Source organism: Rhinopithecus bieti, unplaced genomic scaffold, assembly GCF_001698545.2.
Source record: "Rhinopithecus bieti isolate Rb0 unplaced genomic scaffold, ASM169854v2 scaffold_5889, whole genome shotgun sequence".
NCBI lineage: Eukaryota > Metazoa > Chordata > Mammalia > Primates > Cercopithecidae > Rhinopithecus > Rhinopithecus bieti.
In genome coordinates, this window is record NW_016805277.1 from 2,128,874 (window position 1) to 2,149,148 (window position 20,275).

The window sequence follows — 20,275 nt, forward strand, 5'->3', positions numbered from 1 at the left end:
ATCAGCCTTGTTGTACTCCTGCCAGTAGTGTGTGCTCTTGGCAGAGGTGAAGAATGAGTGTGAGTGGCCTGCGGGGCTGGGGTCTTCCCTCAATCACAGGGTGAGTTTCAGTTTGATCTTGTACAGGGGTTGGGGTGGGGAGAGCTGGTGGTGCTGCTGGCGTTGGTCAGGAGATCCTGAGAGAATTGTCTTCCCTTGGTGGGTGGGACTGGTCGGTGGGACTGGGCTAAGGTAGCACCTATCTACCTGCTTGATGCTGCATCTAGACACTGAGCCCTTGGTTTTTCTTCATTTGTTCCAAGAGGGCCTCGGGTACAAATCGAAACCCTTCTGGAGGGTTCAGCTGCAGATGGAAGCTGCCACTGTTGCCTCTGTTAAAATACTTTGAAGGTTAAGGTTTCATGTTATTTGGGATCTAGACTGAAAACTGTGTGTGTATTTTCTTTTAAGAGTTGAGAAGGGAAGTCATATTCTATTTCTTGCAAAAGCCCTTTCCGGAGAATCAGTGAGGCCACCAGCAAGCCTGTGACGCAGCTGACAGAAGCGCCTCCCCACCTGTGAGGGAGTTGGCCTAGCCTCAGAGGTGACAGACGCCCCCAGCACAACCCAGGCTTCAGCCCCAGCTGGGGGCCTGGGCCCCTGAAGCATGGCCTGTTTTTCAGAGGACGCCTCTTCCCCTGCTCAGGCTGAAAGTCCTCAGTGCTTCTGGTGGCCTGCTTGGCTGGTGGCAGGGCTAGCTCTCGGTGTAGACAGGCTGATGTGCATGGCTGTCTAGGCTCTTGGGAGAAATGGCTGCTGTCCTCCTTCACCGCCCTGGAACCCTGTTAACTCTCACTTAGTGTGTTTTATGTTGCCACTTTCTCCTCCAGGGTGTTTGTTGTTTTAAAACCCCATAGTTGATTTTTCCTGTTGGGGCTGAATCACTTTGTCTGCCACCTGTCTGTGCTGCTGCCTAAGGCATCCTCAGCCCTGCCTTTGCTTCTAGTGAACCCTCAACTCAGAGGGTCCGGGGGCTAAAATCTGTTTATTCTCTTGTCAGCTGTGGGGCTAAGGGAATTGCCCTCTCCAGCCTTTAGGTTTGCCGCAAGTGTAATGCTGGCGATAGCAGTACCGTTTTCAGGGTTGTCCTGAGCACTAAGATGGTACGTGAGGTGCCCAGAACAGATTACCTCCGCAGAACATGGCAGTCAGAGCTGTGGTTTTGTGATTTTCATCCCAGAACCTCAGTTGGTGGATGTCAAGAAGACTGTGAGCCCTTTGTGAGCCACAGCCTGATATGTCAACTTCAGCTGCTGCGGTTCTTGTCACTGCTGGCCATGGCCACATACCATGTAGCAAGGCAGCCCTCGGGGTGGGAGGGTCCTCTTTTCAGTAGAGTGGTAAATATCTTGGGACTGGGCCCTATATCCTCAGTGTTCAGAAAGCCTGGCGCACAGCAGGATGTTCGGATGTTCGTTGAATAAGTGACTGAGTCAGCCATCTTGTACTATTCATTTTGTCATCATATGGGGTTTGGACAAGGTGTCTTGAGTTTTGGGACCCCTTGCATAAGAAATCCCAGGAGATAGTCACTGGACTGCCTTTGGCCACTTCTGGCAGAATCCCATCAGTTTCAAATCTTCTTAACTTTCTTCTTCTTGAACCAGGAGAGGCTTCAGAGAGTCCTATGGGCTGTGCATAGGAACAGGTGGGACCCTGACTCAGTTGCCATCTCCTTCCTAGAATGACTTTGAGGGCCTGCTTGGCTCTGTTTCCTCTGCAGAGACCAGCATCACTGGCAGTCGGCCAGGCCCTTGCCAAAACCATGAACCTGCAGAGTGAAATGTAAAGTCAAACAAATGCAGGATGCTTTGTTTGTGCTTAGCATTTTCAGGGTCAGTAGAAATAGTCTGTGGCTCCGGGGTAGGTGGTTGCCAGCCATCCCCACAGAGGGAAGAAAGGAACAGAACTTCTCTTTTAAAATGTCATTAAGTAAGTATAAGACCCTTGATGGCTTTCCTTAATGCCAGTCTTAGGACAACTGAACTGAAAGCTTGTTTGAGCTCTGCTATCATTTAAAGCTTGCTCTCTAAATAAAGAGAACAGAATTATTTTTCCATTTATTTCCCTTTCTGTCCTTGCATTTAAAATGCCCTTGAAAACTTTGGTCTCTGTAGAAAAGACGTCAAGTTTCTTCTGGTTTTGCTGATGCCACATTTTGAGTGTCCATACCAGGTAAGTAGGCTTTCCTGTGGGGATGCTGGGTTGTCAAACGGGAGAGGCCTGCCGGGCAGATACTCTAATTGGAGTGGCTCTAAAATACGCCCCACGGTGCCTCCTCTTCCTTCTCTGCTGTTTTCTGTTTGGTTGTTACTGCTGTTCTCATATTAGCATTTGAAGAGTGAAGAGCAGGCTTCTGGCCGGGTGCTGTAGCTCATGCCTGTAATCCCAACACTTTGGGAGGCTGAGGCGGTCAGATCACCTGAGGTCAGGAGTCTGAGACCAGCCTGGCCAACATGGCGCAACCCAGTCTCTACCAAAAATTAAAAAAAATTAGCTGGGCATGGTGGCACACACCTGTAATCCCAGCTACTTGGGAGGCTGAGGCAGGAGAATCGCTTGAACTCAGGAGACAGAGGTTGCAGTGAGCCAAGATCATACTGCTGCACTCCAGCCTTGGCAACAGAGTGAGACTGTCTCAATAAAAACAAAAACAGTAGGCTTCTCTGCTTCATGCTTGAGTGTTCATGCCTGGCAGTATGGCTTAGGATCATATCTTTGTGTCCTGAAGCAGAAATTACCATTTGACTTTCTTGTATCCCTACCTAGAGGGTCTCTGAGCCCTGGACTGGCTTGGCCAATCGGGACATCTGGTTGACTTAAATCTTAGTAATCAACAGACATCCGCTGAGCACCTAGCTGTGTGCCTGGCCTTGTACTAAGGCTGGCTAAGTGGCTGAAGAGAAATGGGATTTGCGATTCCATCCTTGAGGCTTGAGGACCACTGGGGTGGGGGTGGGAGGTAGGAGCAATCAGCTGCTTCAGAATGGATTCCAAGTTAGCAGAAGGGATTAAACACCTACATTAGTTAATGATCTTTTCTAGTCTGTATATAATGATTAAATTAAGTTCTCAACTTTAGCCTAAAGAAAAGCGGGCATATTTATTGAGTAATAAGGAAGTACATCTTTATTAGAAAGAAGTACATGTTAATAAAGAAGGAAGTCCATGTGCCTCCCCGATTCCCCATGCCTGGTCCCAGGGCTGGACACCTGTGGTCACAGTCCAGACATTCCCCACCCAGGTGCATGTGGCTGATAGTTGATCTGGTATCACAGGTTTGTCCTGTCCCCTGACTCAGCTGTTCTAAAGTCCTCAAGAGTGTGGGTTGGGAGCTGGAGGAAGCCAGAAGTCTCTAGGTGTCACCTGTATAGGATGGACGTAATGCTGAATGCAGCAGCCCTCTGGTGTCCAGAACCTCCACCAGGCCCCTCCTTTACCATCCTTCAACATTCTCTCCCAAAACGTGTCCACCAGAGCCTGCACCGCTCTGGGACCTCTCCCCTGAAGTGGTTCCACCTGATACGGCTGTGTTCTTGTTGGCTCAGTGACACCTAACCTCCTCTCAGAGGACTTGGGCTGGTAGTGTAGAGGATGTGGGTGCCCATTATTACTGGTCGACAAGTTTCAGGGCCAGGGGTGGTGTTGAAAGAGGGTGAAGAAGGGGGCTGTTGAGGTTCTGGACACCTACAGGGCTGCCGCATTCAGCACTGTGTCTATCCTGTGTGGATGACACTTAGAGACTCCCAGCTTCCTCTGTCGTCCTTCATCTTGCTTAGGGTACTGCAGCATGTGACACTACCACCCCAGTGGCCAAAACTGTCCCACTGGAGGTCTTATTCCTTGCTGGAGAGTTGCACCTTGGTCCACGTATCCATCCTGGTCCAATTGATTGTAGCCAGTTGACTTAGCCCATTTAGTGTTGCTATAAAGGAATAACTGAGTCTGGTAATTTATAAAGAAAATGAGTTTATTTGACTCATGGCTCTGCAGGCTGTACAAGAAGCATGGCCCCAGAATCTGCTTCTGGTGAGGCCTCAGGAAGCTTCCACTCCTGGTAGAAGGTTAAAGGGAATGGGTGTGTGTAGAGATCACATGGTGAAGAGAGCAAGCAAGGTGGGAGTGAGAGGTTCCAGGCTCCATTTAAAAGCAAGCTCTCTTGGGAACTAGTAGGGTAGGACTCACTCATTGCTGCAAGGATGGCACCAAGCCACTCCTAAGGGATCCAACTCCATGACTCAGACACCTCCCATTAGGCCTCACCCCCAACAGTGAGGGCCAAATTTTGGCATGAGGTTTGGCGGGGGACAAACATCCAAACCATAGCACCAGTTGTCCAGTAATTCTTAGGAACAAAAACACTTTTATGACCATGCTGACTGGAACAAAATTATCTGTGATTCATTATCCATTCCAGATGAGAATGGTATATGTAATTTAAATCTGAATGTATTCAAAATGACTGTTCTTGTGTTACAAGTAAAGATGATCATGAACTGCACTGTACAAGAAATTCTTGTCTGATATTTCACCTTGGGATTATGAGAAAGAAGAAAAAATAATCACAAACAGCTTTAAGAATGTGGTGAGCGCATGATGAATGGTGAAGGCAGCACAGAGCGTGTTTAGTTAGCAGCACAGGCCAAAACGTGGGTGACGTGAGAATTTAGCACAAAAACGCGCTGCGTGGAAGGTGGGATTGGGAAGGACCTCTTGGAGGCAGTGGTATTTGGAGAGGAAGACCAAGATCTGGGCAGAGTATTAGAGTATTTAAGGAGGAGAAACCCTCTGAGTCTAGGTATAGGGTGGAATAGGGCCATATCTGGCAGGAGGGGAAAACTGAAGATACTGGTTAAGGTGAGTATCTGGGACTGTGGACCAGGGGATTCATCAGGGACCTTTTGGTGGCCAGGAGCAGAAACACCTGCTAAGATGCTCATGTACAAAGAAAGGTTGTCATGAGGCCCCAGATCTTCTCCCAAAGCCAATGGCAGAATGCCCTCGTGGGCTCAGGCTTAGAGGCATTGGCAGTCTGTCTTCCAACTCCCTTCTGAGCCACACTGTCTCCTTTCTCCATTTCTCCCTCCTCTACCTGTTCTCTCCAGAGACTGGTCTTTCCAGGGAGCTCGAGTATAGCCCTTGCTGTAGCTCTGGGCCCCAGACTGTCTCATTTGAGGTCTGTCTATGTCCTCAGGTTCTCAAGGGGCAGAGCCTTATTGGCTCAGCTTGGGGGAATATCTTCCCAGGTTCATTTGCCTGTGGCCAGGAGGCAGGTCCCAGTAGGTGAGGAGGCCTCCAGGGGCTCTGAGGGGAGGGTGTGGGTGCAGTGCTGGGTGGTTCTTGTGAAGGAGTGGCAGGAGGTTACTGTGGGTGGAGGACAGTTGGCAAGGCTGCAGTGCCAGCCTCAAACCTCTCAACAAGCACACAGAGAAATGTGAGCCAAGTTTGTATAGACATGGAGCATTTTATGGAGTTGCATTTTTGGATCTTCAGAGCAGGGGTTGGCCCTGGGCAGTAAGGCCTGCCTTGTGCTGTTAAATCTTTGCTCCCCTGCTTTGCTTGCCTGCCTTCCTCCCTGTCTTGTCGGCACCCTCTCCATACCCTACCTTACCAACCCGCCCTGTCTGTGGCTGGGCAGCTCGGGAACCCAACTTATGCATTCCTAGGATGTCCCTGCAGACAGGCTGTAAAATAGGTTTGGCCTCCGCAGGCCGACTCGCATTTTGCCAGTTACTTCCCTGGCCCTCCGCTCCATCCTGGTGCCAGTGCCCTTGGCTTCTAGGGTACTATGGTAGGAATGTGTTCCCCAAAAAGCATGTGTTGGAAACTTAATCCCCAATGCCACAATGTTGGGTGATGGTACTTAATGGGGGTGTTTAGGTCACGAAGGCTCCATGCTCCACCCTCAGGAATGCCGATTATAGAAGGGCTTGCGGCTGGAAATTGGATTTCTTGCTTTCGTCTTTAACCTTTCACCATGGGAGTAAGCAGCAAGGAGGCCCTTACCAAATGCCAGCCCAACAATCTTGGACTTCCCAGACTTCAGAACTGTGAGCCAATAAATTTCTGTTCATTATAAAGTAGCCAGTCTCAGGTATTCTGTTATCGCAGCACAAAATGGGCTAAGGCAGCCTGTGTCCATGCCTGACCCATCAAACTCACTAAAGGGGAGCAGGCTTTGGTGCTCAGTTGTGGCCCTGTGACTCCAGAGATACATATCCTGTGGCTGTAGGGAGCTCCTCAGTGCAGCTGCTTTGAGGTTTAGCTGGAATCATTCTTGGGAAGAAAGAGGGGTTACATGGGAGGAGAGTCATGGCTTGACCAGATGCCTCTTCTTAGAAGGTCGACCACCCTGCTAAATCCAACAAGCAAAATAGCAGTTGAGCTGCTGTGGGATAATTTAGCCTCTCATCATGGAAGATAAGATGCGATAGATGCACTCCCCACCTCACCAGTTCTGAATCTCAGCTTTGCTCCCGGCTAGGTACAAAGTCTTCTTGCATTAAAAATTTGGTTTTTGTTGTGATGTCTCTTTCTGTGTAGCCAAGAGTTAGGGAGGGGTAGGGAACCAGGGACATCTCTAGGGTGAGGAAGAAAGAGGGCAGTGTCCCTCTGGAGCTCTGGGCTGGAATTCTGAATGGCTCCTCTTATCCTTCTCTTTTAAGAATAAAGAGGAAGATCGCGCCACTGCACTCTAGCCTGGTGACAGAGCGACAGAGCAAGACTCTGTCTCAAATAAATAATAAATAAATAGGAGATTCCCAATAGGAATTCTCATTCCTAATATGAATTTCTTTTAATTCCATAGCTACTGATAATGATAGAATTAATAAACAGCTTTCATTTTGCCAAAGCACTAAGTGGATTAATTCACTACTTCTCAAAGAGAGTCTATGAGGTACTATTAATTTGTTTATTTTACACAATGTGGAAATTGAGGCTTCAAGATAAGTGAGCTGTTTGAGATCTCCCATATAGTAAGTGGTGGAGCCAAGGTTTGCACCTGGCTTTCTGACTGTCTAGCATGTATTCCTAACCACAGTATTGTGCTCTAATCCCCCAAGGACATATGTTTGAGTCTGGGGAAAGGACATTTGATGACATTGAGCTTTGGAAGGTCAAAGCAGACAACATCACATCAGAGGAGGCATCCCTCCTCCTGGAGGGCAGCAGAGTTTGTGGTGGTCTCCTGGGGCTGGGCTGTGGGGGGCCTCTTGACCTTCTGTGGGGAGAGATGAGTTCTGCCCCTATTCGCCCTCCTCCCCCACAGTTTCTCTTCTTTCACCATCAGGCAGCCACTGAACCTCCGAGAATTAACATATTAACATTCCTTTGGCTATTTCCTTGCACTTCTTCCAGGATTCCAGTGGGCACTTGGCAGCTACTGCCCTCACATGGGACAGTGAGGGCAGTGTCTGTGGGTGTCAGTTCTGGATGGAGGACTAAGTGTGTGATGTGTGGTGGTCTCTGTTTCTGTTTTTAAGAATTGGCCTTGGGAAGTTCCTAAGGGTTGACCACAGCAGTCTCTCTTTCAGAAGCAAGGTTCTGGGGCAAGGAGAAGGTGAGATTCCCAGCATTGGCAACCAAGCTGGTTCCAGAGCTTTTGGAGGGTCAGGAAACCCAGTGGGAATGTACTGGTGTTTGCTGACTCTTCCACTGGCTGCTGCTGAGATGAGGCCAGAGGCAAGCTCATGCGCTCCTGCTGGAGGGAGCAGCAGGGCTGCTGCTGAGGTGAGGCCAGAGGCAAGCTCATGCGCTCCTGCTGGAGGTGCTGCCATGGAGAGCTTCCTTCTCGGGGTGGGAGTCTCAGGCATCCCCAAGTACACTGGGTACTAAAGATTGGTTGAGCCGTGGTGGCTCCTTCGGAGTATGCCCCTTTCATATAGATGGGTGAGCACCCTGCTCTATGGGATGGCCATGGCTAGTGAGTGGTCAGAGCTGCCCATGAGTGAGGAGAGGAGAGCATCACTGTGGGCAGAACAGGGATACCCCAGGCACATACAGGGCCCAGGACACATGAGGTATCTACACCTGCAGAAGACCAAGTGGAAGGCACCCTGGCATTCAAGTGGGTAGAAGCAAAGGAGCCAATGGGCAGCCCCAAAGGCTGAGAGAAAGTCATGGGTGAGCGCCTAGCATGGAAGGAAGAAGAGGTGTGAGGGAGCCGGGTCAACAGGAGTTGGCCATGGCCCATGGGTTGACACTGTACCAACAGATGCCTTTCCCCCCATCCTGTGTCTCCCAGCTGTTGCCTACTGACCACAGTAGAACTAGTGGACCTTTCCCCACTCCAGAGTCTCAGAAACAATGATGAGTACTTCTCCCAGGCTGGGTGCTATGCTAATTGCTGGGGGGCACAGCCAGGATGCTGTTTGTGGGTGGAAATTGGCAAGTGGACAGCAGCCACCAGATTGAGTGCTCTTTGCCCTGCTCTCTCAGCTGCCACCACAGTTTCATAGACACTACCTTATCTCATTTTGCAGATGAGGAAACAAGTTCCTGAAGGTTAATGCCATGCATATGGTGACCCAGTGCTGGGGGTCTGGGGTGCAGGTGAATCCCTTTGTGGCTCGAGCACTGCAAGCCCAGTCACCCCATTCTCCCTGTCACTGGGAGGCTTTTCGGTCCTGGCTGCTCGAGCCTACTCTTCCCACCTGTGCCTACTGAGTTCTGGATACTGAGCTGGCATCAGTCCTCATGGAAAGCTGGTGTGGGCCTGCCCAAGCCATCCTCTGGCTCCACTAACTCTTGCTGGAAAGAGAAACTGGCACCACTGTTTACAGTTGTTTCTGTGCCTGCGACAGCCAGCTGATACCTTCTGTTATGAAGGGACACCCCTCCCCATAGGTGGGAGTAGCAGGGCACCCTCAGTGGAGAACCCTGCCAGCCTGCTGTCACCTGTGGAGGTCTGTCTGAGGCTGCTGGGCACCATGGTGCACAGCACTGGCCAGGCTCACTGGGGCAAGAGTTTGTAAGGTGTTAAGATGCGTGATTAACCTAGTGGTTCCCAAACTTGTCCATACATTAGAACTACTGGGGTGGCTTCAAAAAGTACTGATGCCTGTGTCCCACCCCTGGAGATTGTGATTTAATTGGTTTAGGGTATGGCCTGTACTCTGGATTATTTAAATGTCCCCATTTGAGAACCGCTGTGTTAGCCTATGAGAGAAGTGCAGGCAAAATGCCCATTTCTGCCCTCACTGTCTTTCTCAGCACCTACTCTTCAAGGGAAAGAGCTGATTCAGACTGTAGGGGACAAAGCTTCCCTGTGCCTTTGCCCAGGCACAAGGACCCTCCTGGGAGGTGTGGGTGGCTAAGGCTGGCCTGGTTCCTGACATGGCACGTGTGGGGCAGGTATTTCTCTACTTGAGGAGTGACATTGCATGCTGTCTGTGTGCTCCCTCATTCCTTTCTCATGACAATCTTATAGGTAGCACCTTTCAATCTCCACTTCAGACGAGGAAACTGAAGCTCATGGTACATCCTACCTAAGGAATGGAAAGAGGACAGGGAATAAAACTGGGTTTTCCTTGGGATCCTTGGATGGGCCAGGTCCTAAGTAAACACCAGTCTAGCTCTGCTGACCACTGGGGGCCTTTCTGCCTTTTGACTCTGTTGGAAAAGAAAATTGAAAACAGTCTTATTGTGCCTTAAAGGCTTTTTAATTAAATATAACTCGTTTAATTTAAACTACTTTAAGTTCCATTTTTAATATAAGTGTTATAGTGGTACAATGAAAGTACCTTCTAATCAAAGTGTGTATGGGGATTTATCTCCCCGTACAGAAAGCCTATGGGAGCCCAAACCAATTATTTATTCAGACAGCAATCAAAAATCACCAGATTCCGAGGAAGGCATGCACGGTGGAGGTTCGTGGGTGTGGGTAGGAGTCGGAAGTTCCTCTCGGGGCTGTGAAGATTGAAGGAGGCGGGTGTGGAGAGGGCTCAGCATGGAGCCTGGCATGGGTAATTGCTTAGCAAATAGAAGCTGCCACTGGGATGCTACTGCCATCCCTAGGACCTCCACTGCTTCCCCTGCTAGTTCTTACTGCTGGTGCCACAGCTACAAAGTGAAGAGATGACAGTAAAGAGAGAGGCTCACCAAGTGGGCAGGAGGGATTGAACAGTCCTGAGCAGACAAATGTGCTCAGATTGGGTATTGGAGTAGAGACCTACTCCAGTACCAACCCCCAGGAGGGACCCGGCCTGACCGCCTGATCTAAAAAAGCAAAGCCTTTCCCCTCTGGCAGTCTATCCCCCTTCCTTGTTTCGTTTTGCACCATGGTGCTTCTTAGCATGAGATATTCTCTGTATTTCCTTTGTTTGTTTGTTTGTTGCCTGTCTCTTCCAGTGAGATCCTAAGCTTCATAAGGACTGGGGCTGGGGCTGTCTTGGCACTGCTACATCTCCAGGACAATACATATCTATTGAATGAGTGAACACATGAACAGACAAAGGGATGATGAAATGAATTGCTCAGGAGGCCCATCAAGAGCTCTGCTGAGAGCCCTGGGTGATGGGGCTGAGGGTCTTGGGGAGGGTCAAGGAGGTGGGAATTACAGGCTAGGACCTGGTGGGAAGGTATCCACAAAGCTGAGCCCACAGAGGCTGTGAGTGATGGGAGTGGAAGTGAAGAGGGGAAAGAGGAGATGCTCAGGAGGACAGGGGGAACACTGGCTAGCAGGAAGATCCAAGGGGAGGGGACCTATTGCTGTGTCAGATGACAATTTCTGGTGGGAAGTCTTGGATTAAGGGGTCTTCAGGTGTCCCTTTGGAGAAGAGGGTATGTCTGACCTTAAGCATTGGCCACTTTGGGTATTTTCAGCTTATCCCGATCAGACACCACTTGCACCCAGTCCTGCCCCCAGCCGGCCTTTCCCAGCTTGCTCACCTTCTCAGAGGCTCCAGCCCAATCTATCACCACTGGCCCCACCATGACTCTGGCACATTTTGCATCTTCATGTCAGACCGTCTGTATCTGTGACTCCCTAACTCTATGTTCAAAACAAAGAATGAAAAATAGACTGAGACGTGAGGACTGTACTGGAGGGCACACTTTCTTCCTTTTTTGTCTTTTAGTTTTCTAGGCACAGGTTATTCTAAACCTCATCTTGGGCTTGCAGTTGGCAGAAAGAGAACAAGTAGCAGATTGGAATATCATGTTAAACAGGTGGATGTTAAGTTGTATCATTTATTGGATGGTTCGTGGAGGGTAGCATAAATAATTTAAACATGAACTCCTGCCCCCTTTCCTCCCAAGAGCCACTTGTCCTTGCTGTCCTCTCTCCTCCCCCAGACACCCACAAGACTGTCATGATTTTCTTATGGATCATGGACTCCTGGAATAAAGTCAGTGCAGGAAAGAAGCTTGTTTGATCGGACAGCTGGTGGACATGAAGCATCTCAGAATGAGGAACGCATCACAGGCTGTCCTTGTGTTTCTGTAGAAACTTTACCTACAAAAGGAAAAGTAGAGAATGTCAGGCTTCAGTGGCAGTTGGTGTGTTCCATGAGCGAATTGGGAAATTGCACTCACCTCCGTATTCTTAGCCGGAGATCTTGGGATAATCTGATTTCATTCTAGCAATAGAATGTGTTTAGGGCCTATGCCATGCCAGGCCCTGTGCTGCAGTAAAAGATGAAAGAGACGTGGACCCTGGGGGAGATGGACACCCCTCTTGTGGTTACAGTCTGGTAATGACCATTGCTTTTGTGGTTAAGCAGTTCTGCAGATAATGCCTGTGTTAGGTCGAGCCCTGCTAGTGTCAGTGGAAATAACAATGACATATTAATGAGGTCATTCCTCGGGGTGCTGAGTTACAGCCCCATGCTGCTAACTGTTATGATGGTCTTGGACATGGTGATTACTCATTCTGAGAGATGTGGATTACTTTCCAAATCAAAAAGTTAATTAGTTTTTAATTTGTTGGGTTGTCTGAGAGATACAATGAGAAAATTCCCCTCTTGCCTTCTTGGTCCCTTAATCTGGCTGTGTGCAAGCGATTGTGTTTAACAAGGAGCAGTGATCAATCAGTTATTGACATTTATTTCATCAAATGTAACTGAGTGTTTACTCATATTGTCATTTTGGTGGATTTGCTATCAAAGACCGTCTTAAATTCAGGGCTAACGTTTCTTTTTAAGTTGTAAATGAATAACCTTTAGCATAAAGCTTTAAATGATATCTAGAATTTAAATTCTCATATGATATTTCCAAATCATCTTAATTTCTGAAGATGGGCACATATCCCTTTGCTTTCTTTTTTGTCTAGTGTCTGGTAATCACCATTAATTCCGTTTCTTTTTAGAGTATCACAGCTTTCTCCTTCACTGACCACCCTCTGCTTCCCGTCAGAAAGCCCTGGACAGAACTCTCTGTGGGACTCTGCCCATGTTTCTGAGATATCGCCTCAATTGTCCTGGCTGGGCTGTCGGGTCTGCCCGTTTTACAGATGGGCAAACTGGAGTGGGAAGTATCCGGTGGCTTCCTCAGGACTGCAGCTGGTGGAGCAGCTGCTGAAAAGAATCAGGTGATTCAGACCTACTGGAGGCTTTGCCCTCAGGGGCATAATAAAGTTGATATTCTCAGGTCTCCCCACAAGAAGCTATTGATGGGTTTATCATGGTGATTCTTTTTTAAATTAGTAAAGTAAAAGAGTACCTAAACAGTAAAGACATTTCCTTGGTATTTTTAAAAAGTCATCTGACATGATCTCTTCCTTTTGTCTTCATAAACCTCCCTTTAAACTCTCTGGCTTAGTTATTTTAGACTTCCCAGCCCCGTGTACACTGGTTTCCTTACATTGATCCATTTATTGTCATTTATTGTAAGATAGGCAATAGAGGGGACACAGAGCTTGCTTGCTGTGCCATCTGGGTTTCAGCCCCAAAGTGGGAAAACTTGCACTGCTTTATTTGTTTGTTTGTTTGTTTGTTTCGAGACAGGGTCTCACATTATCACCCAGGTTGGAGCGCAGTGGCTCAATCACAGCTCACTGCAGCCTCTACCTCCCTGGGCTCCGGTGATCCTCCCACCTCAGCCTCACAAGTATCTGGGACTAAAGGTAGGCACCACCATGCCCAGCTAATTTTCATATTTTTTTGTAGAGATAGGGTTGCACCATGTTGCCCAGGCTGGTCTTGAACTCCTGGGCTCAAAGGAGACTTGCACTTTCTTTGCCTATATGGCCATGCCCAGCCCTCTCCCCTTCAGACTTGGTCTCCTGGGAAGATGAGAAAGGCAAGCTCAACCTCTGCTGACTGGGCAACTCCTAGGCAGGGCTGACTGAAAGGTGCAGGGACCCCTGGCCTTTATCAAACTCCCTCAGCTATCTAAGCCCCTAAAGATTTAGCGTTGGTTGCTGTGCCTCCCCCACCTTTGACTGGCCTTTAAGGCAGTAAGCCCATCCACCAGGGCTACACACACCTCTCATTAACCCCAGAGCCATCTGACACTGTTCTCTGTGGTACAGGTGGGGAACTCTGACCCCTCGATTAAGTGGCATTTCTCAAGAGCCAGCACCCCTTTGGTGTTTTTCTTGAGCACTTGCAGCAGGCTCTGCATAACTGGAGGAAGCAGGGGGTGTTTAGACCCTCCCCTAGAAAATCCTGTTCTTTGCTGGATTATTCAGCTTGGCTTTCAAACTAGCCCCGGGTTTAGGGTTAATTCCCTAACTTTCTCTGGCTTTGAAGACCCAGACATGGTGTGCTGAGAAATATAACAACTCAATAGTTTTCCTTCTGCCTTTAACTGAGCCATATAAATGAGATAAAGTGTGCAAAACTCTTACTGTGTGCACAGTAAGTGGGAGCCAGCAGTGGAATATGTGCTACATAAGGCGCCACTTTATTTAGCTGTATTTTGTCAGTCCAAGTGAAGATTTTAATTGCAGAATAGTGTCTTGCTAGCAAAAATGAACCTGCTTAGAGTCAAGTTTTTAAAATTCAAGTGAATAAGTGAAAAACTGTAACAAAGGTTGTTAAAGAAACACTCACTTTAAGAGCATCTCAGATATGAAAAACTTAGAACTTAGACGTCAGAATTTCAGTAGCGATGAGTCCCATGGCGAAGCTTCCATCTCATCTGTACTAATTGGTTCATAAATTGAACATGTGGGCTTCCTTTTGTGTGTCCTCAGGAAGTTGGGCCTGAGGAACTCTGAAGCCAGGGGTTTCCTCAGCCCCTCTGCTGCTGGATGGAGGTGCTGCCAGTCAGGGGCCCATCTTCAGGGCACTGGCACAGGGACCTCCTCAGGCTGGGCCCCTTGTGTACAGCAGACTCCTTTCTGCTTTGTCTACAAAGATCTGGCCACGTTGAACTCTACTCCATTTACTGTTTGATTTCATTCTCTTCTCAGTGTGGATGCTTTTGATCCCTCACTTTCCTAATCCATATAGCCAATATTTTTCCAGTGAATCCCATAATATTTTGGGTGACAGACTAAGGCTTACTCCTTAACCAAGGACCTCTGAGAGCATGGATGCAGAAGCGTGACTATGGTCTGGGGCAGGGCTTCACCATTCTTTTCTAGAGCCTCACCCCCTGTGCCCAAGACAGACATGGGATGGATCTAGGAGTAGAATTTGAGAGTGTTCATTTGTACTATTTCAGCAACCTTCAAACTGTTTTTTGGTAGCTGAGAATCTGTAATCGGCTTTTGGATTATGAAAAATATTGCTCAGCACTCATATTGATTCAAAAATAAAGATTGTGTAGTTTAACTGCGTAGTAAAATACAGCTTTATAGAATGGTAATTTTTTATTTAAGTTCTTCTACATTATAGCAAGAGATAATGGATTCAGGAAGGGCACAGTGAGGAATAAAGCTGTTGTATTGTATTGGTTAAATGACATTTTAAATGATTTGGCTGTCAAACTCGTAGAAAGGTTATGAACAGTGAATGAAAAATCTAAAATTAATTCCCTGCTTCAAGAAAGTGTGATTTATACTATAACAAAATTAGATTTTTAGTTAAAGAAATTTAGTCATTAAGTAATGCCCATGCGCTAAGTCTCATTTATAACCATCTGGTTTGAAGCTTCTGCAGAAAATAATTTCTTCCTTAGACAATGCATCTAGGGCCTTGGTGTCATTATGTCAATGAATTTCATTCCTTACATTTCTGCTACAGCTTTTGAGGGGCTGTTTTTTTAAGGACTGGAAAGATGGATTCTTATTTAGCCTCAATAATTGAGGAAGCCATTGAGCTCATTTACCTCCCAAAAATAATCTGATCATCTCCCTCTGTTAGCTCATTTCATGAATGGTAATGTTGATGATGATGGTGGCACATGTTGGAGGACTGCCTATGTGCAGGACACCATGCTAAGCATGGGACAAGCTTATTATTATTTCATTTGATCATCACAATTACTCTATGAGGAATGTACTATTTCTGCCTTTACAGATGAACAAACAGAGACTTAGGAAATGTTAAATAATTCAACAAAGGTGACAGAGGCACAGCTGGCAGGAACAAGCGAGGATCTAGCCCGAATCCATCTGACTTCAGAGCCCCCACTCTTAATCCTTGTCATATTTTTCATGAATGTGTGTTGAGTATTTCCTTGGAGGAAGTATAGTGGTAGGACCTCAGAAGTTTGAGTCTAGTCCTGATGTGACCACTTCTCACGTGATATTCAGCAAGTTGCAGTCTTTCCCTCAGTACATCTTTCTTCATCTGTAAATTAGGAAGTGGGGTTTGTTCCCTCTATTTAACAAACTTCTGATTACTCTTGGGTAATTTGTCTTATTTTAAAATTTTTTACTGGAGCATATCAAATATATAGTAAAGGCACATATCCAAAGTGTGGCACTTGGTTAATATTTTGTAAGTGAGCACATCTATGTGACCACCACCAAGATGATAATATAGAACATTTCCAGCATCCCGGAAACCACTCTGTGTCCTCCTGATCATTATTCTCCCAAAGGTTACTGCTCATTTATCATCAGAGATTGGTTTTGCTTGTTTCTGAGATTTATAAAAATAAAATCTTATGAACTGTACTCTTTGTTCCTGCCTTCTTTCCCTCAGTGCCGTGACAGTGAGATTCAGCTACATTATCACATATTGCGGAGTTTTTTCTTTTGCATTGCAGTGAAGTTTTTCTTTGTATGGATATGCCACAGTTTATCCATTCTACCATTGGTGCACATTTGCATTACATAACATGCTGCATTCAGCATTCTTATACATGCATTTTGGTGCTCACATGAATGTACTTCTGTTGGACATTTACTTAGGAGTTAAATTGTTGGGTCAGGAACATAGATGTCACATAGTTATTTTAACATAATTTAATTACGGGGAATTGGTTAAACAGATATTAAAGGATTAAGAAGGTGGAAAAGGAAACACTGCAATAGTTAAGAGCAGTACCTGCCGGAAGGAACACCTTTATCACTACCGTCTCCAGGGGAGGAGCCTCGCCATACTGGGACTCAGACCAGTGAGCAAAGTTTTGCTGGTGCTGGTTCCTCTGAGAGTATAAAAATTATACTTCCTTCATATCCTTGTAAACGTTTAGTATTATCAGTTTTTTAAAATGTCATCTATAAACCACATGTAATTGTGGTTTATAACAGTATCCCACTGTGGTTTCAACTTGTGGAGTGCCTATTCAAATCTTTTACTCATTCTTCAGTTAGGTTATTTGTACTTTTCTTATTGATTTGCAAAAGTATTTTATATATTCTCAATAAGTCATTTGTAAGATATATGGATTGCAAGTATATTTCCTTAATGGCTTCCCTTTTCATTTTCTTGATCCTATCTTTTAATAAATAGAAGTCTTAATTTTAATAAAGTCTGAGATATTCTTTTGGTATTGCTTTTCACATCCTCTTTAAGAAATTTTCATCTGTGTAAAAGTCATGAAGATACTCTTGATACTTTATAGAGACTTAGCTGCTTTACTTTTCGCATATAGATCTATAATCCATCAGGAAATGATTTTTATGTATGTTCTAAGATATGTTCTACATTTTTTCCATGAGGTTGCCATGATGTGTTTAAACTTGCTCAAGTCTCAGCATATGGTCAATTTTTATAAATCTTGAATTGACCCTTGAAATGAAGTGCTATTTGGTACAGTGTTTGATGTATATCAATTAGGTCGAGTTTTAAAATTATAGTGTTCAACTCTTCTATATCCTTACTGATGCTTTTTTCCTCTACTTGCTCTATCAGTGAAAGACAGAGATTTTTACAATTTTCCAGCCATTATTGTGGGTTAAAAAAATACTCCTCTTAGTTCTTTGAGTTTTGGCTTTGTATATGTTTAGACTATGCTACTAGGTATGTGCGAGTTTAGAATTGCTGTATATTCCTGTTAAGTTGTTCCTTTTCTAATTATGAACAATCCCTTTTTATCACTAATAATGATTCTTGCCTACTTTATGTATGGCCATGTTTTCTTGGTTGAAGTTAATATGGTTTATCGTTTAAATCTTTACATTCAGCCTTTTTGTAATGCTCTGTTGCCCAGGTTGGAGTACAGTGGTGCGATCTGGGCTCACTGCAAGCTCTGCCTCCGGGGTTCACGCCATTCTCCTGCCTCAGCCTCCCAAGTAGCTGGGATTACAGGCGCCCGCCACCATGCCTGGCTAATTTTTTGTATTTTTAGTAGAGATAGGGTTTCACCGTGTTAGCTAGGATGGTCTCCATCTCCTGACCTTGTGATCTACCTGCCTCGGCCCCCCAAAGTGCTGGGATTACAGGCGTGAGCCACGGCGCCCGGCCCAATCCTTGTGTTTTAGTAGGATTATTTAGCCCATTTATAGCTAAATAGGTTTAAATATCAACCTGTGTTTTCTCTGTTCTATATTCCTTTTTCTCCTGCCTTTCTTGTCTTCTTTTGGATGAGACAGTTTTGATTATTTCATTCCTTTGGTGTCATAGCACTAATTTTGCCATTTTTTGGACAGTACTAGGACATTATAGCACTTTAATCTCATTTGACCTCCTGACCTTTTTAAAAAATCACATTACTATGTATTTTAGTTCTACAAATATTTTTATCTTACAGTGCATTATTGTTGTGTTAAGTAGCCCAAATGTATTTTTAATTCATTTTTACACTTTTCAGTGCTCCTTATTTCTTCTTACATAGCCATACATTCATCTGAATAATTTTTTGCCCTTTTTTTGCCTTAAGAGTTCCCTATAACGTATTGTTCTTAGTGTTAATTTGTTGGCAATGTATTCTTTCAGGTTTTTTTTGGTCTAAATATAACTGTATTTTACCTTCATTTATTTTACCTTATAAATACCCATATTTTCGTTGGATTCTATGTTTTTTTCAAATTTTAAAGATGATGGGCACTATGCTTGTTGCCTGGGTGAGCTTTACACCAAACCCCCAAGACATGCAGTTTACCTGTATAACAAATGTGCACATGTACCCCTGAACCTCAAATACAAGTTAAAAAAATTAAAAACTAAAGATGGCATTCCATTGTCTTCTGGTTCCATTATTTTCTCCTGAAAAATCAGCTATCACACTTAGTATTGCTCCTTTGTAGGCAATGTTCTCCCCATCTCTACCACCCACCCTTTGGCTGTTTTAAAGATTTTCTGTTTGTCTTTGAATATTCAACTGTTTTACTGAGTACTTAGGTATGGTTGTGTTTGTATTTATCTTGCTTGGGGCATGTGGAGATTCCCAAATTTCTGTCTGGATGTCTTTCATTAATTTTGGAAAAGTATCAACCAGCATCTCTTTAAATATTCTGCCCAATTTCCTCTGTCCTTACACTCTGAAAATTTAATTACATGCTTGTTAGAACTCTTTACCATGTTACAGTGTCTCATATTTTTTTCTGTATTTTTCATTCTTTATCTTTTTTCCTTTCAGATCTTTTGTTTGGTTATTTTTTACTGATCTAGCTTCCATCTTACTATTCCTTTCTTCAGTTGTATTTAATCTGTTGTTAAATCCATCTGTTGAAGTTTTCAGTTATTTAATTTTCAGTTATGAAATTTTTGTTTGATTACTTTTGTTTATTTTTATTTCAATAGGTTTTTGGAGAGCAGGTGGTGTTTGATTACAGTTTTTTAGTGGTGATTTCTGAGACTTTGGTGCTGCATCACCTGAGCAGTGTACACTGTACCCAATATATGGTCTTTTAATTGATTCCAGTTTTATAATGAAGTTCAGCATCTTTTCTCCTGTTTTCCTAAACATATTAGCCATAGTTATTCTAAAGCTTGTGCCTAAGAATTCTAAGATCTGGATAACACGTGGCTGTTTCTGTGGTCTGTTTTCTTGGATTTTAGCCATTTGATCCCATTTCCTGCTATGCCTGGTAATTTTAGATTGGACGTTGGAGATTATATATGAAAAATTGTAAAGCTGTGAATCACTTTATTGTTTTCTACAGAGGATTTATTTTTCTTTGTTAGAGCCCTGGAATATCATCTTCATCTACTCAAGAATAGGAATAATTTGAGAATATATGGTCTTAGCAGTAAGTCTGCTGCATTTGCCAGGGCCATTATTTCTTGGAAAGCCTAATTTTTGTCTCTCTAGTGCCATGTACTTTCAAAATCTATGTTTAGGTTTTATTATTATTATTACTTTTTTGTTTGAGGCTACTTTTAACTTGTTTCTCAGCCTTTTGCCCTTTATATGTGTAGCTCAGGCATAATCATATAACCAAGGGGAAGCTGAAAATGTTGAGCTCAGTTCTTTCTGGTTTCCTTTTCCAGGGTTTCTGACCCTCAATTTCTGGCTTCTTTGGTAGCCTTGCACTCTGATTTTTATTTCCCATCTCAGAGAGACTTCTCTAGGTTCTAGAATGTTACATTCTGTTTGGCTTCTATGCAAAGCAGCAAATGTCGCAAAGGGGAAATGTGGCCGTGAATATGGGGCACATCTCAATGGACTTTTCTCTCATAACTTTCCTTTAAATTCTGGCTGCTTTTGTTGCTGTTGGATGCCTTCAAAACTTTTTTTAAATTCCATTTTATATAGTTGTTGATAGCAGAAGATTTAGTCTGATACAAGCTACTTTTTTATGGCACAAAGAAGAAGTCTATCATAAAATTTTCACAATGTCCCTAGGAATTAACTATCATGACTATTTTTAAAGTTGGAATGCTATGTGCATAGGCATTCAAATCAGATTTTGGGATTTAAATCTTAGCTGCCCACTGACCAAAATGTGAGACCTTGGACAAGTTTAACCTCTCCTCCCCTTTCAGTCAGTCTCTGAGAAATGAAGTGGAAGAAC

General features: G+C 44.9%; 1 protein-coding gene and 1 long non-coding RNA gene across 3 annotated transcripts in view; one reads left to right on the plus strand and one right to left on the minus strand.

The window, feature by feature from the left end:
* FSTL4 (follistatin like 4) overlaps positions 1-20,275 on the plus strand; it is a 417,177-nt gene that overhangs the window by 16,144 nt on the left and 380,758 nt on the right. The window lies entirely within an intron of this gene.
* The window catches only part of LOC108529569 (uncharacterized), a 34,117-nt gene continuing 25,134 nt past the window's right edge, over positions 11,293-20,275 (minus strand). Inside the window, exon 3 of the long non-coding RNA XR_001885575.1 lies at positions 11,293-11,494. This is a non-coding gene — a long non-coding RNA (uncharacterized LOC108529569). The remainder of the gene's footprint in view (positions 11,495-20,275) is intronic.